The sequence below is a fragment of the Ambystoma mexicanum genome, chromosome 3p (assembly GCF_040938575.1).
Source record: "Ambystoma mexicanum isolate Mex_15411 chromosome 3p, UKY_AmexF1_1, whole genome shotgun sequence".
NCBI lineage: Eukaryota > Metazoa > Chordata > Amphibia > Caudata > Ambystomatidae > Ambystoma > Ambystoma mexicanum.
In genome coordinates, this window is record NC_090925.1 from 227532240 (window position 1) to 227554737 (window position 22498).

A 22498-nucleotide genomic window follows, 5' to 3' on the forward strand; every position below is an offset into this window, starting at 1 on the left:
TAAGATCTTTAAGTGACATGTCTATAATGTTGTGCATTTTTGGCCAGGTGCTTTTAATTGTCTGGTCACTCTCAAGAAATCCCTTTGTTTCTGGTAAAACCTCACGCGTCTCTAGGCAGAGTCTCCACCAGTTTGGGCACCATGTTTATGAAATGGAAGCATGTTCCTCCTGCCCTGAAGCAACATCACATACTTTGTCACCAGTACTGAATTATCTTTATTTGCTTTACTAAACCCCACAAAATATCTACCAGGCTAGCAAAGAGTAGCTCTCGGGGAGCTCGCGTGGCCTCAGCAGTTGAGGTAGGTTTCATCTGGATTTCCCCAAACCAAATAAATAACACCATGGTCCTTTCATGTGTTGCAAGCCATTTCTTGCCAACCAAATCAGAAGCGTAATTGACTTTCACTCACAAGGTAGTTCAATCTTTGGATCTATGTTTTTTCAAGAGAATGCTAGTCACCTTTAAAAAAGCAGCCTAAATGTCAGCAGTTGTGCTACTCAAAACCACATTACATTACCTTATGTATTAGAGCCTGATATTCTATTCTGATTTATATTACACACCACTACCATTTTCATGGTCTCCAGGTGCTCTAATTTATAGTTACTTTTATACCGAATATGAGGCAGTGTTGTCATTTTTTATGTGCAGCAAGCGGATGCGTTTTGTTTCCTTGGTCCTTCTCAAGTGCAGTTTAGCATGGCATAAGAACAGAGGCTTAAATTGCCCCAGTGCAGAAAAGAGACATTTTTGATGCATTTTTGCACCGGGGCACCATTCCGTATTAGCAGTAGGGCAAACTTTGCCCTGGTGCACAAATACAGAGAAAATGTTTCTTTTTTGCACTTGGGCAATTTGTGCCCTAATGTTTATAACATGGCAACATGCACTTGTCATGGTGCAATGGTTTTCTTTATTTATTTATTTTTAAACTTTAATTATTATGATTGACATAGCAAGGTGGGAAACGAGCAGCATACATATAGATAACATGTATACATTCTATGTACAAAGTCTGGTGAGTAGTTGTGCAGAATACTACAAAGTCAATTAGTGGCAAAGTAATCAGACATACGTAATACACATCAACAGTTAAAAGTACATAGATTAGACAGTGATGGGGACTGGGGAGGCCAGATCAAAGTCTTCAGAGTCAATGAGTGAAGAGGAAATATCGGAGTGGAATGGGATCGAAATGTTTCAGGGTCTGGACACCAACGGTTGCTGGCCCGACCAACATTCCTCAGTTTCTGAGGCCCAGGGGACGGCTCGAAGCCACTGAGAGTGAGTGGGTCCCCAGGCCGCAGCCAAAGTAATAGGATACAACAGGTCGCTAGCAGTATACATAGACCGGGCAGTTTCTTAGAGTCACGCCCAAGCCGGGGAAACTCATGAAAGAGTCAGGTCAATGGAGATGGAGTAATAGTGCAATCAAGCATTTCAGAGAGAGTGGTATATATCTCCTCCCAGAACAGAGAAAGGTGAGGGCAGGACCACAACATGTGTATGTGGTCTGCGTCATCTGAACCACATTTCGGGCATAGGGGGGAGTGGTCTTTTAACATGTGGTGCAATCTGTTCGGAGTGTAGTGAAACCGATTAAGCACCTTATATTGGATCAGTTTCGGTAATTGAATGAAACATCATGAATACAGGCACACATGTGGTCCCAACATGTGGTCCCTGCTCCCTCCCCCTGGTGTCCCTAAATCTAGTGAAAGCGGAAGCGGCTTAATCCTGAAGTAGGGTGTACAATCTGGAGAGCTTCACTTGAAGGCCATGGTATTCAGGATTTTGGACAGTATCGGTTCATCTGGTGGGATTGAGGGGAAGTCCGGGCACCTCAATTTGAGAGAGTGGTGCAGCCCTGCATAGTGGAGCCAGTTGGAAGGCTTATCATGCAGAAAGTCTGGTAAATCTGGCCATTCAACAAAGATACCCTGGTCCAAAACATCTCGGGCAGCATCAATACCCACACTATCTCAGAGATGTGTTGTTGCGGGACCAACGCAGGGGGATTCAGGGAGGACATTCCAAAGGGGGAATTCTATATGAAAGGGGTGTGAGATGTTGGCCTACTCCCACAGCCTATTCAAGGCTAGTGCCGTGGATCCAGCGAGATTGAGGGGCTCACATTTGCTCTGTGGGAGGGGAGAACTAGGGAACTAATATCCCGATCCTGGACAGCTGGACCTTCCAGTTTAACATGTAATGGGGGATCAGTGGCTACAAACCAATGAGAAGCATAGTGCATCTGGGAAGCTACCCAGTACCTCACGAAGTTGGGCTTGCCAAACCCGCCGCTTGCCAATGGAGTGGCCAGTGTTTCCAGTTTCAGGCAGACCGCCCCAGAGTGCCACAGGAAGGAGTTCATGTTTCAGGTCAGTGTTTTAAAAACTTGCCGCCCAGCCATAGAGGGGAATTCAAGAATCTGTATAGGAGTTGGGGCAGCACTACCATTTTAAGGATGCCGATCCTACCAGCCAGGGATATTGGTAATCTAGTCCAGCCTGTGCATTTTCATGTAAGTGTGGTCAGGCAATTCCCGAAGTTGGCCTCATATAAGGAGCTCTGATGACGTATAGATTTGGAGCAATTTACCTTAAGACCTGAAAATTTGCTGAAAAGAATGACATCCTCTAGTAGTGGGGCTAGGTTTTTGTCAGGGCAACGGATGACGAGGGCGGCATCATCCACATAGAGGGAGATGATCTTGGGGGTGCCAGATAGTCTTAAGCCTGGGTGTGCCTGTTGTTGGTAAATCCTGTCGGCCAGGGGATCTATGGCTATGGCAAATATCAACGGTGAAAAGGGTCATCCCTGTCTTGTGCCTCTAGCTATTGGGAATTGGGCAGAGCATCAGTTTTCAGTGCAAACACTAGCAACGGGAGAAGAGTACAAGAGTTTAACCCAGGGCCGAAAATGTGGACCGAAGTTGCACCTCTCGAGGATCTGCCAGAGGTAGCCCCAGGAGACAGAGTCGAATGCTTTCTGCATATCAAAGGTGGCTGCAACAGCCTGTGTATTTGGGTCAAACTGGCAAGTATGTTAAATAGGCATTGCAGATTAAAAGAAGTGGATAGCCCTGGGATAAATCCCAACTGGTCCAGGTGAATGATAAATGACATATAAGGATCCAGTCCCAGGGCTAACACTTTGGCATAAATCTTGACATCACAGTTGATAAGGAAAAGGGGCAGTATGAACCACATTGTATGGGAAGCTTGCCTAGTTTGAGTAAAATCGAGATTATAGCCTCAAAATGAGTGGGAGGGAGAATACCCATTTCACAGGTTCCTCCAACAGGGCCAATAAATGGGGAACTGAATGGGTTTTATATCTCTTATAAAACTCCTCCTGGAATCCGTTAGATCTGGGGGCCCTCCCCGAGGCTAGGGCATCAATAGCCTTAGATATTTCTTCATTTGTAATTGGGCTGTCTAGGGCATCTCTGGTTGCAGGCAAGGGGGCAGAGAGTAGGGGGCCATCTAGGAATTTCCCAATATAGGCCGCTCGAACATTGTCTGCATTGGAGTAGAGAGTTTCATAAAAGGAGCGAAATTCTGCGTTGATGTCGTGGGATGACATGACCAGTGTGCCATCGGCACTCTCAATAGCTGGAATATCGGGTGAGGCAATCTCCTGATGGTCAGTCTAGCAAGGACCCGACCAGGGCGCTCACCTTCTCTGTATCTACAGGTATACTGGGGGTCATCCAGGAACTTCCGTTCACGCTCCATGTACGATACATATATCAGAAAGGGTGGCGGGTGACTGAGAGGAAGCGTACTGGCCCTCGAGGAGGGCAAGTTAGGATTCACTCTCTGCAATGTTCCTCCATATAACCTCAAGAATCCCCAGCTCCTTGGACAGTGGAATCCCCTTAATGAAAACTTTGAATGTCTCCCAAAGGGTGGCTTGTGTTTTGACAGAACCAGTGTTTAGCTCAAAAAAGTCATCGATAGTGGACTCCAGTTCTGTTGCAAGCACGGTATATAATAAAGAATATGGCTTCAACCTCCAGGAGCGAGTCCCTGGGTTATCCCTGCTCCATCTCAGGGAGATCGTTAATGGGGAGTGGTAAGAAAGTGTTCAAGGAAGGATAGACATTTGTGTAATGGTTCTAACTAGTATATCTGAGATGGGCCATCTGTCAATGCGTGAGTGTGAATCGTGTACAGAAAAATTAAAGGAGTAGGTTCCGGAGTCAGGGTGGAGTAACCTCCGTGCATCAGACACAATCAGCTGGGCCTGCACTTCTATGATGGTTGTAGCCGCTCTGGAAAGCTGGCAGGGTTTGGAGCCTGATCTAGCGAGATCCACGTCTAAGATGGTATTGAAATCCCCGCCCCAGAGGATAGGAACAAGGGGAAATCTGTATAAAAGGAATGAGAGATGTGTATAAAAATCGGGATTGTCTATGTTAGGGTCATATATATTAAGTAGTACGACCTCTCTACCCAGCAGGGGAGCCAAACAGCAAGACATAGCGTCCCAGGAGATATACGTGAGTCGTTTGTGTTGTAATGTAAGACTTTTGTGTATTAAGATCATGACTCCGGGGTTCTGGGTGGAGTAGTTTGTGTAATAGCGTTGGGGGCCCCATGATCTGGCGAACCCCTCACAACCACTGGAAAGAGCGTGTTTCTCTTGCAAAAAGAGTATTTTAACTTTATGTTGTTCAATATATAACTGTAGTTTATGCACTTTAGTGTGGTTAGCCAGCCCCCTGACAGCTCATGCATAGAATACTGTCATCAACCATTAGGGTACAAAGACAACAACAAGAGGCAGCTGCTTAACCATGGTGATAGACTGCAATGCCCAGCCCAGATGCACAGAGGTCCCATCTAACAGTGTCTTTCTGAATGCATTTAAGTTCTCGAGATCCCAGTCGCTTGTCAAGCCTTTTTTTAACTAAATTTAAAAAAGCCTCCAGCTCCACCATGGGTTCACAAATTTTTGGCACAGTTTTAGCATACATGTTGATGGAGCTTTACTTCTTATTAGCTCCTATGGTCATGTTCCTGCCTGATCACGTGCGAAGCTGGGTTGTTCAGCGTCCAAGGGGAGAGCTACCACAGATTTGTACCAAGAAGAACAGCAAAGCGAGTAATGGTGGATGGCAAGGATGTCCGATCTAACCTCACAGTGGAGCGGCAGGGTACAGGAGTACATGGCTCAGAGCACCACATGACAAGGCTGGTCTGATGAAAGTGTGCGGAAGTGGTAGGCCTCTGCAATCGAGGGATGATATTGAAGGTTTGCAGCAACCCAGGGTGTAAGGTCTCGGTCCCCCATGCAAGATACTTGAAGAAAGTCCAGGTGGTAGCAGGGCCCAGGCAGCAGAGCAGAGACGGTTTACCAGCGTGAACAATGCAGCGAGATATGGCCAGTAACGTTGGGCCTAACCCCTACTGAGTGAACTGTGACCTCCCACGTAGTGTAGGGCAAGAGATGATGAAGTTGCTAGTCTTGATGCTCTCCAGGTGGTTGGACATGAGTCCGGCACTCACCCCCACTGGTAACCGTAATTCCAACACAGGTAGGTATTGGGCCCTGCAACGGTATAGGGGCTGTGACCGGGTAAGGGAGGTATTAAGGAGCGTATCCACCGGAGCGCTAAGGCATATGGGGCAGCCACCATGACAGCAGGCCAGGCGATGTGATAACCCACCTGTCAGGTCCCAAAGCAGGAGTGACCCGGTTATTAGCTGGAAGACCTGGCACAGTAAAGGGAAGAGCTGGGGGCACAGGGCTCAGTCGGCTGCTGTCAGCCACAGTGCCCAAGTTAACAGATCAATGTGTGAAGTAGCGGGATGAGCCCAGATCTGCTCCTTAGTGTAGGAATCCAGGTGCAGCCTTTGAGCTTCCCGAGTATCGTTAGCTCAGCAGTGGAATGTTCGGTGCACAGTACAGTCAGCAGTTTTATTACCAGGGGAGCCCCCGTACCTTATATCGCAGTGGAGGGATGGTGTCACGTTGCTCCAATGCGGCTCTGCGCCCCGCAGCTCGTCCATCGTCATGGCTCACAAGGTGCAGATAGAGCACATACGGGGGCGGGCTCCTCACAAATCGTGGGTCCCACAGTGGCTGTTGGTACATAGCCAGACCGACTCTGCAGGCGTGGACCGCACCATCGTTCGTCATCGAGAGTCAGGAGCACAGCACTGAACAGCACGATGTACGCTGAACCCCAGCGGAGGTCGAAGTCAGGTAGGGGCGCCTCAGGATATCTGCCTGCAAGTGCTTGATGCAGCAGGTTGGAGGGGCACAAGCTGAGCCCCCACAGTATGGGTTGGTGGCAGGCAAGGCTGCACAGCTCTACAAAGTGACCGTCCCTCCCCCAGCCAGGCCCGGCAGCCCCCTCACCAACACACTTCGGAGTCCACACACTATGCAAGAACAATTCGGACTAATCAGAGATCTTACCACTTAATATTGATTGCACCAAACAGCACACTGCAAGGCTGGGGATGAAATGGTGTCCAGCCAGTATCAAATATTTAGGCATCCACATTCAACCTTCAGTGAAAAAAATATAATTTAATATAAAACAGCCAATAACCTAACTACAGTGAAGGAATTAACACAGTCCCCTCTTTTCTTATCTTGGAGGGGCAGACTCGAAACTGTTAAAATGATGATTTCCCCCTATTGTACTTTATTATCTTTATATGCTTCCTAATACTGTTCCCTCTTCCTTTTTCAAATCATTGGAGACTTGCATACTCAAATTTCTTTGGGGGAAAACAAAACTAAGTATATCAATGTGTAAACTCAAGAAGCCTAGAACAGAAGGTGGAGTCAGTTTCCCAGATTACAAAAACTACCACTCAGCTTTTATTTTACAACAAGTTCAACTGTGGTTCATACCTACCTTTCCTGATATTCCTAATTGGTATGCTATAGAGAGGACGATGGTGTACCCACAATCCCTAATGGATTGACATATATCAAAAATAATATCAAATGTTTCAATAACACGAGTATCAGAGTTTCTATTATGTATCTTCAATCATATTTACTACCACTAACATCAAAAAGATCTCAGCTCATTTCCCAATATATCTGGATGAACCCTCTAATTAAAATTAACAAAAGAACCCTATGCTGGAGATCATGGCTTTCTCTTGGCATTAAATATGTGGGATAGCTGTTTATTCAAGGTATTCTTCTTACTTTTGACGAGTTTGTAACCAAATGTAATGCACCATTGTCCTTTTTATAGAACTATGTTAGGATATTAGAGGCTATTATGGAAAACTATAATATCCTAATGTATAATACAAATAACTTTTCCACCCAAAGACTACTTCACTTGTCTAATTCTGATGTCTCAGCTGCCATGATATATAAAGTCGCCTCATCTGCATCATTACATGGACGTTTACTTAAATGTCTAGAAGCTTGGAATCAAGACTGCTTTCTCAATGACCCCCAGGGTAGCTGGCCATATTTGTGGTCCAATATCTCCAAGACAATTGCTTCAGCCAGCCTGCTGCAAACAATGTTCTTTTTTCATCATAGGGCATATATCACCCCAGTAATGTTGTTCAAAGGGGGCCTATCCCCAAATGATAAATGTTGGAGTTGTCTTTGTAATCAGGGAACATTTAGACATATTATGTTTGAATGCCCGCATGTACAAGGGTTTTGGAAGCAGGCATGGCCGATTCTAGAACACGTTTTTAAGATTAAACTAGCATTTTCCTTTATGGTTTTATTCCTTGGAAGGAAAAGCTTCCAACCCACTATAAATAAAAATACATGTTACCTGTTTGATCTTTTTATGGTTATTGCAATTCAAACTGTTATCCCCAATTGGAAGGATCTCAAAAGTGTTCATTTTAAGGCATGGTGGAAATCAGTTTGCAATATTCACAGGTTGGAAAAGTGTAATGATATGATATGATATGATATGATATGGTATTTGTAACGCGCCTATACACAGGTGTTTCAAGGCGCGACGAGGCAGGGAGGGGAGGAACAAGGGGAGACAGACAACGATCCTACTAGGCCAGGTGTCATTCAGATCGCGCAAGTGCAGGGGTGGGGGAGGGGGAAAAGTGCAAGGGGAAGGGGAGGGGGTGAAGTGCAGTACAAGGTAAGTGGCGTAAAAGTAATAAATTAATAGGGCCAGCTGGTGGCAAGTGCAAGATAAGTGCAGAACAAGTGCTGGGGAAGGGGGGGGGGCTGTAGGGATACAGAGACAGTCCCGCAGTGCAGAGGGGTTCCAGGGCATCAGTGCAAGTGGAGAGTGGCTGGGCCCAGGACCGAGGCCGTTTAGAGTGGTCCAGTTGCAGGATCAGTGCAGTTTCAGTGAAGAATTAATTAGCTGTTCAGCAGGGGGGAGGGAGAGAGAAAGCAGAAGCAAAGAGGAAGGTTTTGAGGTGCTTCCAGAACCGGAGATGGTTCTCCTCAAGTTTCAGGGAGGCAGGAAGGCTGTTCCAGAGGGAGGCCCCTGCCGCGGAGAGAGATCTACCCCCAGCTCGTTGCTTCGAGAAGCGGCTAACCCTGAGGGAGTTGGAGGCGGATGAGCGAAGGGCTCGGGAGGGAAGATGTTTGGGAAGAGAGAGCTGAAGGTATTTAGGACCCAGGCCCCAGAAGGCCTTGTGGACAATGCAGAGGGTTTTGAACTTTATCCTCGCAGCCACTGGGAGCCAGTGTAGAGATTTCAGTCCTGGAGAGATATGGTCCCCGGGCTTGAGGCCAAGGACAAGTCTCGCAGTTCTGTTCTGGATGAGTTGCAGAGGGCGGAGAGTGGAGGCAGGCAGATTAAGATAGAGGCTGCTACAGTAGTCCAGCTTCGAGAGAACCAGGGCTCGGGAGACAGTGAGCTTCTGGGGGAAGGAGAGGAAGGGAAGAATACCTCTGAGGAGGTGCAGCTGGTAGTGTGAGCTCTTGGCGACATCAGAAATATGAGGAGAGAAGGAGAGTGTGGAGTCTTAGATGACCCCAAGGTTTTTTGCCTTGCAGGTAGGAGCAGGGAGGGGGCCAAGGGAGGCAGGCCAGAGAGCTGAAGGGAAGGAGGGAGTGGGAGTACCGATGAGTAGAATCTCAGTCTTACTGGCATTAAGGCAGAGGTCATTGGCGGCACACCATTCTTGGATAGCAGACAGACAGTCAGAGATGAGGGAAGGAGAGGGGGAGGCTGAGGGTAGCCTGAAAATGAGCTGGGTATCGTCCGCATAGCACTGGAAATTAGGGCAGAGAGCGGCGATGCGGTGGGCAAGGAGTGCCAGATACTGGTTGAACAGCCAGGGAGAGAGATTAGATCCCTGGGGGACACCACAGGTGGAGAAAAAGATGTCGGAGAGGAAGGACCCCAGTTGGACCTGGGAGGGTCGATTTGAAAGGAAAGAGGTCAGCCACGCCAGAGCCTGACCAGTGATACCCAGGTTTTCCCGGAGACGGTTGAGCAGGATGGAATGGTTGACAGTGTCAAAGGCAGAGGAGAGATCGAGCAGAATGAGAACACACGGAGTGTTGGAATCGAGGTTCAAGAGCAGGTCTTCACGGATGTTCAGGAGAGCAGTTTCCGTGCTTCTGGCAGCTCTGAAGCCAGATTGATGCTCATGAAGACTACCAACAGATTCAGCATGGAGGTTAAGCTGGGAGCTTGCCAGTTTCTCCAGGAGCTTGCCCAGGAAGGGAGTGATGGAGATAGGGCGATAGTTGGCCGGGCAGGAGGGGTCGGAAGAGGGTTTCTTGAGAAGAGGGTGAACAAGGGAGTGCTTGAGGGGGGAAGGGAAGACTCCAGAGGCGAAGGAGTGGTTGCAAAAGTCAGCCAGGGCAGGAGCCAGGGAGTAGATGTGGTCCTTGATAGTTTTGGAGGAACAGGGGTGAACCTGTTTAGAAGAGACTTTCATTGATCGGACTTGTCTGGAAACCTCGTCAGCAGAGAAAGGTGGAAAGGCAGAGAAAGAGGGAGGAGGGGTGACCGCAGAAGGGCCAGAGGAAGGGCCGGGTAGGGAGGGAGGGAGGTGAAAGGAGGAGAGCGATGACAGGATGTCCTGAGTTTTAGAGATGAAGTGAGAGGCCAGTGCAGTGCAGAGGGCCTGGGAGGGAACAGGAGAGGTAGAGACTGCAACAGGGTTGGCCAGCTCCTTGCAGATTTTAAAGAGTTTGGCGGAGTTGTTTGATGCCGCAGAGATGCAGGCTTGGATAAGGGCTCTCTTCTTGGTGAGAACGGAGAGCCGGTACTGCCTTTGGAGCAGGCGGCAGGCCAGTTTGTCAGAGGATGAACATGAAGCACGCCATTTCCTCTCTGCAACCCTGCACTTGCGTTTTAGGGTGACGAGATCCGAGTCAAACCAGGAGTTACATTTGGCTTTGGGCTTCAGGCGGATTCTCATGACGGGGGCAAGGATATCAAGAGTAACAGATATAGCAGAGTGGAGCATGGGGAGGGCTGTGTCAGGGTCGGAGTCAGCCGAAGGGGCAGAGGGGGCGAGAAGGCAGCAGCGAAAGCCTCAACTGACACACGCTTCATGGGTCGGATGACCGAGAAGGTGGGTGGCAGTGAAGAGGGTGGCTTTGCCTGTGGGGTAGGGAGGGTGAGGTGGGAGGATAGGAGAAAGTGATCGCTCCAGGAGAGAGGAGTGGAGAGAGGGACGGAGAGGGGAAGGTCAGAAGAGATCAGAGCATCAAGAGTGTGCCCAGCAGAGTGAGTAGGCCCAGATGGGAGAATAGAGAGTGAGAGAGAGTCGCAGAGGTCACGAAAGAGACCAGTGGGGGGACTGGAGGCATCAAGGTGGATGTTAAAGTCGCCAAGAAAGAGGAGTTGAGTGGTTGAGGACAGGAGTGAGGAGGAGAGGTCAGCCCACTCAGAGAGGAAGGAGGAAATTTGACCAGGTGGCCGATAGATAGTAGCCACGGTAAGGGAATGGCTAGGAGAGAGAGAGAGTCGGCAGACAAGACATTCAAAAGAGGAGTAGGTCTGCGTAGGAGTGACAGTGGCAGGAATCCACTCAGGGAAGATAAGGGCAACACCACCCCCTGCACGGTTAGGCCTGGGCATGGAGAGGATCTTGTAACCGTCAGGTAGGAGTGTGTCAAAGGTGGTGGCAGAGCTGGCTGTGAACCATGTCTCAGTGAGACAAAGGACGTCGAGGTCCAGTTCCTCAAGGAGGTGACAGATATTGGAGGAGTGCTTGATGGCAGAGCGAGTGTTTAGTGTGGCAATGTGGAGAAGGCTGCCATCCTTGAAGAACTTCCGGGGAGGGGTACAGATCACAGGTACGCCCTGCGGAGGTATTGAAGAAGGAGGTGAAGGAGCACGAGAGGGGGCAGGGAGGGAGGGTAGAGGCAAGGTAGCCAAGGATAGAGGAGGGGGGACAGCAGGAGAGGAAAGGAAGTTGATGAGGTGTGGGAAGCGTCTATCGGAGAGGTGAAGGTTGGCCTGAGGGCCTTGGACCAAGACGGTCCCATTAGCGTAGACATTAATGATGGCCTTAGAGGAGCGGAAGGGGGCCAAGAGGACATCCCAACGGGTGCCACCATTAATGGGAGAGGAGGAGAAAGGAGAGAGCACAGAGACCATATGAAGGGTCCATAGGTCAGGCGAAGGCACGAAAAAGAGGATGTCAGTGAGAGTTTCCTTAGAGCAGGCATTAGTGTAGGTGTCAGCAATAGGGAGGCCTGGGTTGGAGACCAGGATGTCCTTTTTAAACTTTTTCCTACCAGATTTAGTGAGGAGAGCAGGATAGTCAATGGAGAAGCAGTTAGAGAAGATAGGCGAGATGGAGAGCACCATGGAGTAGGAGGGAGGGAGGGGGGAGGACACTGACGAAACGAGAGCACGCAGACAGGAAGTGAGCGGCAAGCACAAGTTACCACAATTAGAGCAAACAAACAGTGAAGCGTATTAGGTACCGGGCCACCTAAGTTTGAGAATCCTGCGAGGGGAGAAAAACACCCTAGTATACCACAGTTCAGAGCAAACAGTGAAGCGTATTAGGTACCGGGCCACCTAAGTTTGAGAATCCTGCGAGGGGAGAAAAACACCCTAGTATACCACAGTTCAGAGCAAACAGTAATGCGTATTAGGTACCGGGCCACCTAAGTTTGAGAATCCTGCGAGGGGAGAAAAACACCCTAGTATACCACAGTTCAGAGCAAACAGTAATGCGTATTAGGTACCGGGCCACCTAAGTTTGAGAATCCTGCGAGGGGAGAAAAACACCCTAGTATACCACAGTTCAGAGCAAACAGTAATGCGTATTAGGTACCGGGCCACCTAAGTTTGAGAATCCTGCGAGGGGAGAAAAAGCACCCTAGTTTACCACAACTGTGAAAACAGTGAGGCAAGGCCCAATGCGGATGTAACCAGGAGTAGGAGGGGTGGGCCGGGGAACGGAGAACAGGTGGAACTGGCGCCTGGCGTCCCCTGCGGACACCTGCAGACACACAGGGAGCCGCACTGTAGGAGTCGCCCTTGGCCTGGGGCCCTTAGCCGCGGGGGCTGCCGGGCAGAGGGCTGCCAAGGAGGGGGGAGGTTATAGGCAGAGGGAGAGGAAAGGGGGGGGTGTGGGCGGGCAGGAAGGCGGGGAGGGAGAGGAAAACCAGGAAGTGGGAGGGGGGAGCAGGAGCAGGCCAAACACCGCTCTAGGAGCGCGAAGAACAATAAACTATTTTCTCAGAAACAAAACACTCACGGAGGCCCAGGCAGGGCTTCCCAGGCCTGCTGTTCCCCTCAGGCCACCGGCGACCGCTCTCCACGCTCAGCTGGAGAAAAGAAGCGAGCGGGGGAAACGGCCGTCGAGTAGGCCAGAGGGGAGGCAGGCACACAGCCAATCAGAGGGGGGGGGTGGGCGGGCAGGGAGGCGGGGAGGGAGAGGAAGACCAGGAAGTGGGAGGGAGGAGCAGGAGCAGGCCAAACACCGCGCTAGGAGCGCGAAGAACAATAAACTATTTTCTCAGAAACAAAACACTCACGGAGGCCCAGGCAGGGCTTCCCAGGCCTGCTGTTCCCCTCAGGCCACCGGCGAACGCTCTCCACGCTCAGCTGGAGAAAAGATGCATCCCCACATCTTTTACATAATCATGAATTAAGATGGCAATCATTTCTGAACTATTTAGACAATGTTTAGTTATAGGCATTTTGAAAAGATTGTAACAATGGTTTTTGCATACTTTAATGACTATTATACTCCCTCCCTTCCTTCCTCGTGTTTATGTTAGTCTTGTTAGTTTAATGTTTGTATTCAAGATTTTCATCATGAATACCTTATATAACTACTAGTTTATGCAAAGTTGCCGCATATTGAATTTGTGCTTATTTCCTTATACTCATTATACAAGGGTTTTTGCTGATTGACCACACTACTGACTGACATCTTGCTATAATATCCTCCTCTTTGCTGATGTCAATGCGGACCATACTATGATGTTCCTAATATTGTTCAAATCGTGTATCCTTTATGATCTGAATAAACATGTTTAAACACAAAAAAACAATAAAATAGTAGTTACCGTTTTTTCAGCACCTCATCGAAGGAACATCAACTCTATATTTCCACCCTCTAAAATTTAGAATAATTTCAGACTGACCCAAATAATTGCTCTTTCCCTCCATCTCCTAAATGTCTAGCTAGTCTAAATAATGTTATGATCACAATGAGTATACAATATGAGCAGGTGATATAAATCCTATGCAATGCAGGTCTGACAGGGAACTTCTAATACAAGTATGGACAACTGAAAGTGCTGTACCCCTTGTCTTTGAAGAGGAGAAAAGATGTAAGATTTCAGGATGGAGAGCAAGTTACTGGAAGAAGGGTCTTATCATCAGGAGAACATGCTGTTGGAGGAGGATGGTTACCATCTGGAGGGAGAGATTTTGCAGAAGGGGTACCAGCAGGAGAAAAGATTATTAAAGGAGGATGAATGGTACAATCTGTATAGACATTTGTTGTAGGAGACGAGCTAACATCTAAGGGACCAATACTAGGGAGGAAAAGAGAGGAGCCTGCCCCATAAGTGAGTCAGGAATATCTTAACTCAGCCTCAGAAGGAGGAATGAGCACACATGCCCACTATAGCTAGACTCTGGCTAGGAAGGTGCCGGTGGGTCTGGCTGGCCCAGGTCAGTTTCAAGACGTCGGAGCAGGAATGAGACAGTGCCACCTCACTCTGGGACAGGAAGGTAAGGGTCCACATTTCAAGATATGGTGTGTAATGTTTGGGTAACTGTGAGTCCCCAGCCCCACAGTCATCCACACATACAGCATCATCTCATCTCTTGGATGGTGGACCCTGTGGCAAACAAATGTCCTCTCTTTAACCCCAGAGAAGTTTCTTGTTGTGTGTCCACTCTCTGAACACCATGAGTTAGTGTTTTCTTTTTCAGTAGGATCTATAAGTCAACAGGGCCGCAGTGACGGATAACACTGCCAGGAATGCCAACCTGGATCCAGGAATGGTTACCCTACCCACTACCCATGCCCCTACTTCAGTGTTAAGTAAAAGGAGTTGATCCTGTGGAGTATTTTTGCAATTTCCCGTTCATAGTTATGCTGTCCAGTAATACAGGGTCCTTGGGCCCCATTTCATTGCTCTGTTCAAGAAGCTCAAACTAACCTACCAGATCCTAAATGCAGATACTGTGGCACCCCATGATGACCTCCTCCTCGGTATTTACCAGAGGTTTAGATGGAAATCTACGAGCAATGTCTACAGGAAGTGCAGCAGAAACTAGACAAGTCACTGTGACGACTATCCTATTGAATGTGATTACTGATGGTTAAATGGCTGGGACAGAAGATCATTGTTGAGGTAAAGTAAGAGATTGTTCTAGATGAATGTAGAAACTCCCTGGCTCGCTTCCTACAATGATCATTCCAAAAAGTCCACAAGCCATGTCTAAAGGCTGTCATTTTAGACAGCCACAGGAAGGGAAATGTGGATAGAGGGGTGCAATATCAAGAGCATTCTTTGAAGCTGAAAGCATCCTAGATATTGGTCCTTGGACTGAGGTGTATTTGACTCAGAGACTCGTTGCTCAAAGGTATGAAAAAAACATCCTTCTTGTTGTTATGGATTTTCATCCTTGAGAATCCACCCCTTTGATTACTGGGTTTATTTCTTTAGACCCAAATTAGTAATCACCATTCACACCCGTGCAGGGTGCTCAGCCAATCAGGTGGCTGGAACAGCGGGAGAATACACATTCTCTACCCACTGGTTCCAGCCACCCAAGGCACTTTCCTTGGTGGCGCCATCTATTTTTTATATGTAGGGAGGCAACATGGAGTGCCTCCCTTTTGCCTCCCCTCTTCCCCACCCGCAAAACAATCCAAATCCCTTCCCCACCCCTTCCTCCCCACTTAACTGCAAGACCGGAGCTGTGTGCTCCGATCCCAGCGCTCCTACCATCTCCTGGCCTCCGCCATACAAAGGCATAAAGGGGCTTAGTTCCTTTTCCATATGGTGGCAGCCATCTTTTTCTTTCCTCAGGAGATTGGCTACACAAGCCAACATTATTTTTATTTTATTAACATTTTAGGCACATGTTACTTCAACATTTGACCAACAGTTTCATCTATCATTAAATGTGATAATAAAGAATTACATTCATTGGCACACTGGAAAAGATAGCATTTAAAGTAATACAATGTTAACAAAGCAATCAGTGTCATGAATGTTAAAGTCAGTAATTGCTCCAAAATTGGGTGCATAATGTATTTACCCTACATGGGCAATTTATGAACACGGTATTGCAAAACATACATGCATAACCATCTGGTCACTTTTACTTGTGTTAGCTGATTGAGTTCATTTGAATCTTATTTACTTAGCAGGAAACTGTAATAGGAGCTCAGAGCTCTCAATCACGTGAACAGCCGATACCGAGCAAAGACTGGCTCATCTATGTAGTGGAAATAGGGCAGTGATTATGGACTGGCACAGTTAATCTCAGACAGCTTCCTCAAGAGGTAAATACCTAACATATCATGAAATTAACATGTTTCCCCCCTTCCAAAGGGGATGTTTTTCTTCAATTAGAACTCAGAAGCATAATTCAAAAAGGAACACTAAATAGGACACATAACTAAGAATACAATATAAATTCCTGATACAAGAATAACACCATTCTGAATGCATTACAGTAATATCACAGTTTACTTATATTACAAAAAGCAATACAATAATACAGTATCTATAACTACCAGGCCCTCTGTGTAACACAGCTTGATAGCGTCAGGCCTTATACACATATATTGCAATGCCCACACTACTTCCGCTTGCCTGTGCATTTCATTCATGTGTGGGCCTGCTGTGTGTAGCATACAATGGATGATTATAATGTATCTTTCATCGTCTCTCCTCTTCCCTTCCCTAACTCCTGTAAGCATCTACCAGGTATTGCCCTAAGGAATGCCTTTGTTAGAAATACAGGACAGGACTGAGGGCTACCGTTTCAAGATCATTTCCGTTGCACACTCCCAATACATTATCTTAACATATCAACATACATTTTAACAATACTATCTGAGTCTACCGTATGCTTGAGAGGAATTACCATGACGTTTTCGAAAGAAATGACCTACTGAAAAATGACCAAATTTCTTTTGATCAATTTTTTTTTTTTAGTAATATGGGAGGAGACCGCCCGCTCCCTCCCCCACTTCTCCCTACCTTAACATATCCCCTTACCCAACCCCACATCTATTTTTAATAAAAATGAAGAAAAATACATAACACATTCTACCAAACAAATTTGGTGATTTCTCAGTCGGTATTTTTGTATTCAATCATTTCTGAAGATACAGCTTGACAGGCCTAGTTCAAACACACCTTGTACATGTGGGTTCCCTGCCCAACACTTCGTAATGCCAGCACAGATGTTGGCACATCATGTTAAATCTTACCAATATACATGATAACAATGTGTGACCGCATCTGCAGGCCTTAAGCCAGATTAGAGCTCTGCAGAGCTTGTTATTTGTATTCGTATTTTATTTGAAGAAAAGGGATCTTCGATCAGAAACTACAATACCACATTTATGGATGGTGGAGTATTCCCACGAACGTTGCATGTACAATAGAATAAAGATGGAAACAAGTAGTGAGCCGGTTTACAAGGGTATACACAATTGGGAGATCTACCAGGGACAGGACAAAACAAGCAGAAATATATTTATTAGAGATCAGCTGATTTACAGAAGTAACATTAACTCAAGGGACTACTGCTTTAAACTAAAAACTTCCCTGAAACGTCAAGTTTTCTGTTTGTTTCTCGTCTGATTTCTGCTCCTTTCACTCCAGATTGTCCATATATGATCACAATGTTCTTTGACTATGATTTATTTCTTGTATTTGAGTCTTGCACATAGTCATCTTCATCTGGATCTGTCCATTCTATAGCCCATTTGAGATGGGCATCTCGACCCATGAATTGACCTCTTGTTCTGCAGAGTGGTACATGTTATGTTATGTTCTGTTACTTTGCATTTATATAGCGCCTTATGTACCATTGGTATGATCTTAAGGCACTGGTAGGTTGAACGACCTTGGGAAACGAAGTTAAAGTCAGTAGAGAGAGAGAGTCATAAGGTGCATGTGTGCACCGGATATGTGTGCAGCAGGTGTGGCACACGTATGATAGCTGCTTCTTAGTGGTAGGTGTGGTGGTTGGGAGATCAGGACTATGTGTTCGTTCTGGCAAGGTGATACCAGACTGATTCTGGTTGTGGTAGGCCTGAGGAGAATGCCTAGGCTGGCGGGTGTGCAGCCAGCTATGTTTAGTTAGGATGATGGGGAGTATGTGGCAGGTGTTGGTATGAGAACAGCTATACCGAAACCAAAGGGGGGGTCTGGGAATCTCTCTACCAGCACAAACACAGCCCAATGACCTGTTCTTGGGTGAATAACCCCTTGGAGAGACTCTACCAAGTCTTTACGATTTGTCCTAAAATAGTGAAATCTAAAACCTACAGTAAAAGCACTTTGCTTACTTTCCTTCATGTTCATGAATCTAAAATGGTTTCCAACTCTTTAAGGCCTTGTGTTTTTGACGAGTGTCTGTTAAATTATATACCAGTTCAAGCTGTGGAAAGGATGAAGCATGTGGAAAGGATGGAGTGTGCGGAAAGGATGGGGTGTGCGGAAAGGATGGAGTGTGCAGAAAGAATGGAGTTTGCGAAAAGGATGGAGTGTGCGGAGTGAACAAAATGGAGGGAGTACATGCGACGGATGGAATGCATGGAACAGATAGAGGGCATGGAATGGACATTGTGCAAGAACGGCTGGAGCGCATGGAACGGTTGGAGCTCATGGAACACATGGAATGCATGGAGCATGAAGGCACTCGATCTGAAGCACATACTGCAAACCACCATATCACATCAACATGCTTGCCCTCTTTCATACACTACCACTCAACTTGAACACAGCAATACTATGACACATTCGGTATAGCTGCAAACAAAGGGGGATCTGGGAATCTCTCTACCAGCACGAACACAGCCCAATGACCTGTTCTTGGGTGAATAACCCCTGGGAGAGACTCTACCAAGTCTTTAGCTCACTGTCCTTTTCACAGAGAAGAAATTTCCCCGCATATCAGCCTTTGTCCTGCCCAGGGGCAGTCCAGCGCCGAAATGCTAGGCAATTCTCCTCTGAACAAGAGTACCATCAGTAACCCCATACACGTGTTTCAGCCTTGTTGGGCATCATCAGTGAGGTGAAACTGTTGCCTCTCTAAGAACAGTGAGCAAGGGGTCCCCGTCTGGATTGCCCTGTTAACTTAGGGTGAAACCCAAAGTTAATGTATTCAAACAAAGGGGGGTCTGGGAATCTCTCTACCAGCACGAACACAGCCCAATGACCTGTTCTTGGGTGAATAACCCCTGGGAGAGACTCTACCAAGTCTTTAGCTCACTGTCCTTTTCACAGAGAAGAAATTTCCCTGCATATCAGCCTTTGTCCTGCCCAGGGGCAGTCCAGCGCCAAAATGCTAGGCAATTCTCCTCTGAACAAGAGTACCATCAGTAACCCAATACATGTGTTTCAGCCTTGTTGGGCATCATAAGTGAGGTGAAACTGTTGCCTCTCTAAGAAAAGTGAGCAAGGGGTCCACGTCTGGATTGCCCTGTTAACTTAGGGTGAAACCCAAAGTTAATGTATGCAAACAAAGGGGGGTCTGGGAATCTCTCTACCAGCACGAACACAGCCCAATGACCTGTTCTTGGGTGAATAACCCCTGGGAGAGACTCTACCAAGTCTTTAGCTCACTGTCCTTTTCACAGAGAAGAAATGTCCCTGCATATCAGCCTTTGTCCTGCTCAGGGGCCGTCCAGCGCCAAAGTGCTAGGCAATTCTCCTCTGAACAAGTGTACCATCAGTAACTCAATACATGTGTTTCAGCCTTGTTGGGCATCATCAGTGAGGTGAAACTGTTGCCTCTCTAAGAACAGTGAGCAAGGGGTCCACGTCTGGATTGCCCTATTAATTTAGGGTGAAACCCAAAGTTAATGTATGCAAACAAAGGGGGGTCTGGGAATCTCTCTACCAGCACGAACACAGCCCAATGACCTGTTCCTGGGTGAATAACCCCTTGGAGAGACTCTACCAAGTCTTTACGATTTGTCCTAAAATAGTGAAATCTAAAACCTACAGTAAAAGCACTTTGCTTACTTTCCTTCATGTTCATGAATCTAAAATGGTTTCCAACTCTTTAAGGCCTTGTGTTTTTGACGAGTGTCTGTTAAATTATATACCAGTTCAAGCTGTGGAAAGGATGAAGCATGTGGAAAGGATGGAGTGTGCGGAAAGGATGGGGTGTGCGGAAAGGATGGAGTGTGCAGAAAGAATGGAGTTTGCGGAAAGGATGGAGTGTGCGGAGTGAACAAAATGGAGGGAGTACATGCGACGGATGGAATGCATGGAACAGATAGAGGGCATGGAATGGACATTGTGCAAGAACGGCTGGAGCGCATGGAACGGTTGGAGCTCATGGAACACATGGAATGCATGGAGCATGAAGGCACTCGATCTGAAGCACATACTGCAAACCACCATATCACATCAACATGCTTGCCCTCTTTCATACACTACCACTCAACTTGAACACAGCGATACTATGACACATTCGGTATAGCTGCAAACAAAGGGGGATCTGGGAATCTCTCTACCAGCACGAACACAGCCCAATGACCTGTTCTTGGGTGAATAACCCCTGGGAGAGACTCTACCAAGTCTTTAGCTCACTGTCCTTTTCACAGAGAAGAAATTTCCCCGCATATCAGCCTTTGTCCTGCCCAGGGGCAGTCCAGCGCCGAAATGCTAGGCAATTCTCCTCTGAACAAGAGTACCATCAGTAACCCCATACACGTGTTTCAGCCTTGTTGGGCATCATCAGTGAGGTGAAACTGTTGCCTCTCTAAGAACAGTGAGCAAGGGGTCCACGTCTGGATTGCCCTGTTAACTTAGGGTGAAACCCAAAGTTAATGTATTCAAACAAAAAGGGGTCTGGGAATCTCTCTACCAGCACGAACACAGCCCAATGACCTGTTCTTGGGTGAATAACCCCTGGGAGAGACTCTACCAAGTCTTTAGCTCACTGTCCTTTTCACAGAGAAGAAATTTCCCTGCATATCAGCCTTTGTCCTGCCCAGGGGCAGTCCAGCGCCAAAATGCTAGGCAATTCTCCTCTGAACAAGAGTACCATCAGTAACCCAATACATGTGTTTCAGCCTTGTTGGGCATCATAAGTGAGGTGAAACTGTTGCCTCTCTAAGAAAAGTGAGCAAGGGGTCCACGTCTGGATTGCCCTGTTAACTTAGGGTGAAACCCAAAGTTAATGTATGCAAACAAAGGGGGGTCTGGGAATCTCTCTACCAGCACGAACACAGCCCAATGACCTGTTCTTGGGTGAATAACCCCTGGGAGAGACTCTACCAAGTCTTTAGCTCACTGTCCTTTTCACAGAGAAGAAATGTCCCTGCATATCAGCCTTTGTCCTGCTCAGGGGCCGTCCAGCGCCAAAGTGCTAGGCAATTCTCCTCTGAACAAGAGTACCATCAGTAACTCAATACATGTGTTTCAGCCTTGTTGGGCATCATCAGTGAGGTGAAACTGTTGCCTCTCTAAGAACAGTGAGCAAGGGGTCCACGTCTGGATTGCCCTATTAACTTAGGGTGAAACCCAAAGTTAATGTATGCAAACAAAGGGGGGTCTGGGAATCTCTCTACCAGCACGAACACAGCCCAATGACCTGTTCTTGGGTGAATAACCCCTGGGAGAGACTCTACCAAGTCTTTAGCTCACTGTCCTTTTCACAGAGAAGAAATTTCCCTGCATATCAGCCTTTGTCCTGCCCAAGGGCAGTCCAGCGCCGAAATGCTAGGCAATTCTCCTCTGAACAAGAGTACCATCAGTAACCCCATACACGTGTTTCAGCCTTGTTGGGCATCATCAGTGAGGTGAAACTGTTGCCTCTCTAAGAACAGTGAGCAAGAGGTCCACGTCTCTGTGAAAAGGGCAGTGGGTTCTCTGTGAAAAGGACAGTGAGCTAAAGACTTGGTAGAGTCTCTCCCAGGGGTTATTCACCCAAGAACAGGTCATTGGGCTGTGTTCGTGCTGGTAGAGAGATTCCCAGAACCCCCTTTGTTTGCATACATTAACTTTGGGTTTCACCCTAAGTTAACAGGGCAATCCAGACGTGGACCCCTTGCTCACTGTTCTTAGAGAGGCAACAGTTTCACCTCACTGATGATGCCCAACAAGGCTGAAACACGTCTATGGGGTTACTGATGGTACTCTTGTTCAGAGGAGAATTGCCTAGTATTTCGGCGCTGGACTGCCCCTGGGCAGGACAAAGGCTGATATGCGGGGAAATTTCTTCTCTGTGAAAAGGACAGTGAGCTAAAGACTTGGTAGAGTCTCTCCCAGGGGTTATTCACCCAAGAACAGGTCATTGGGCTGTGTTTGTGCTGGTAGAGAGATTCCCAGACCCCCCTTTGTTTGCATACATTAACTTTGGGTTTCACCCTAAGTTAACAGGGCAATCCAGACGTGGACCCCTTGCTCACTTTTCTTAGAGAGGCAACAGTTTCACCTCACTTATGATGCCCAACAAGGCTGAAACACATGTATTGGGTTACTGATGGTACTCTTGTTCAGAGGAGAATTGCCTAGCATTTTGGCGCTGGACTGCCCCTGGGCAGGACAAAGGCTGATATGCAGGGAAATTTCTTCTCTGTGAAAAGGACAGTGAGCTAAAGACTTGGTACAGTCTCTCCCAGGGGTTATTCACCCAAGAACAGGTCATTGGGCTGTGTTCGTGCTGGTAGAGAGATTCCCAGACCCCCCTTTGTTTGAATACATTAACTTTGGGTTTCACCCTAAGTTAACAGGGCAATCCAGACGTGGACCCCTTGCTCACTGTTCTTAGAGAGGCAACAGTTTCACCTCACTGATGATGCCCAACAAGGCTGAAACACGTGTATGGGGTTACTGATGGTACTCTTGTTCAGAGGAGAATTGCC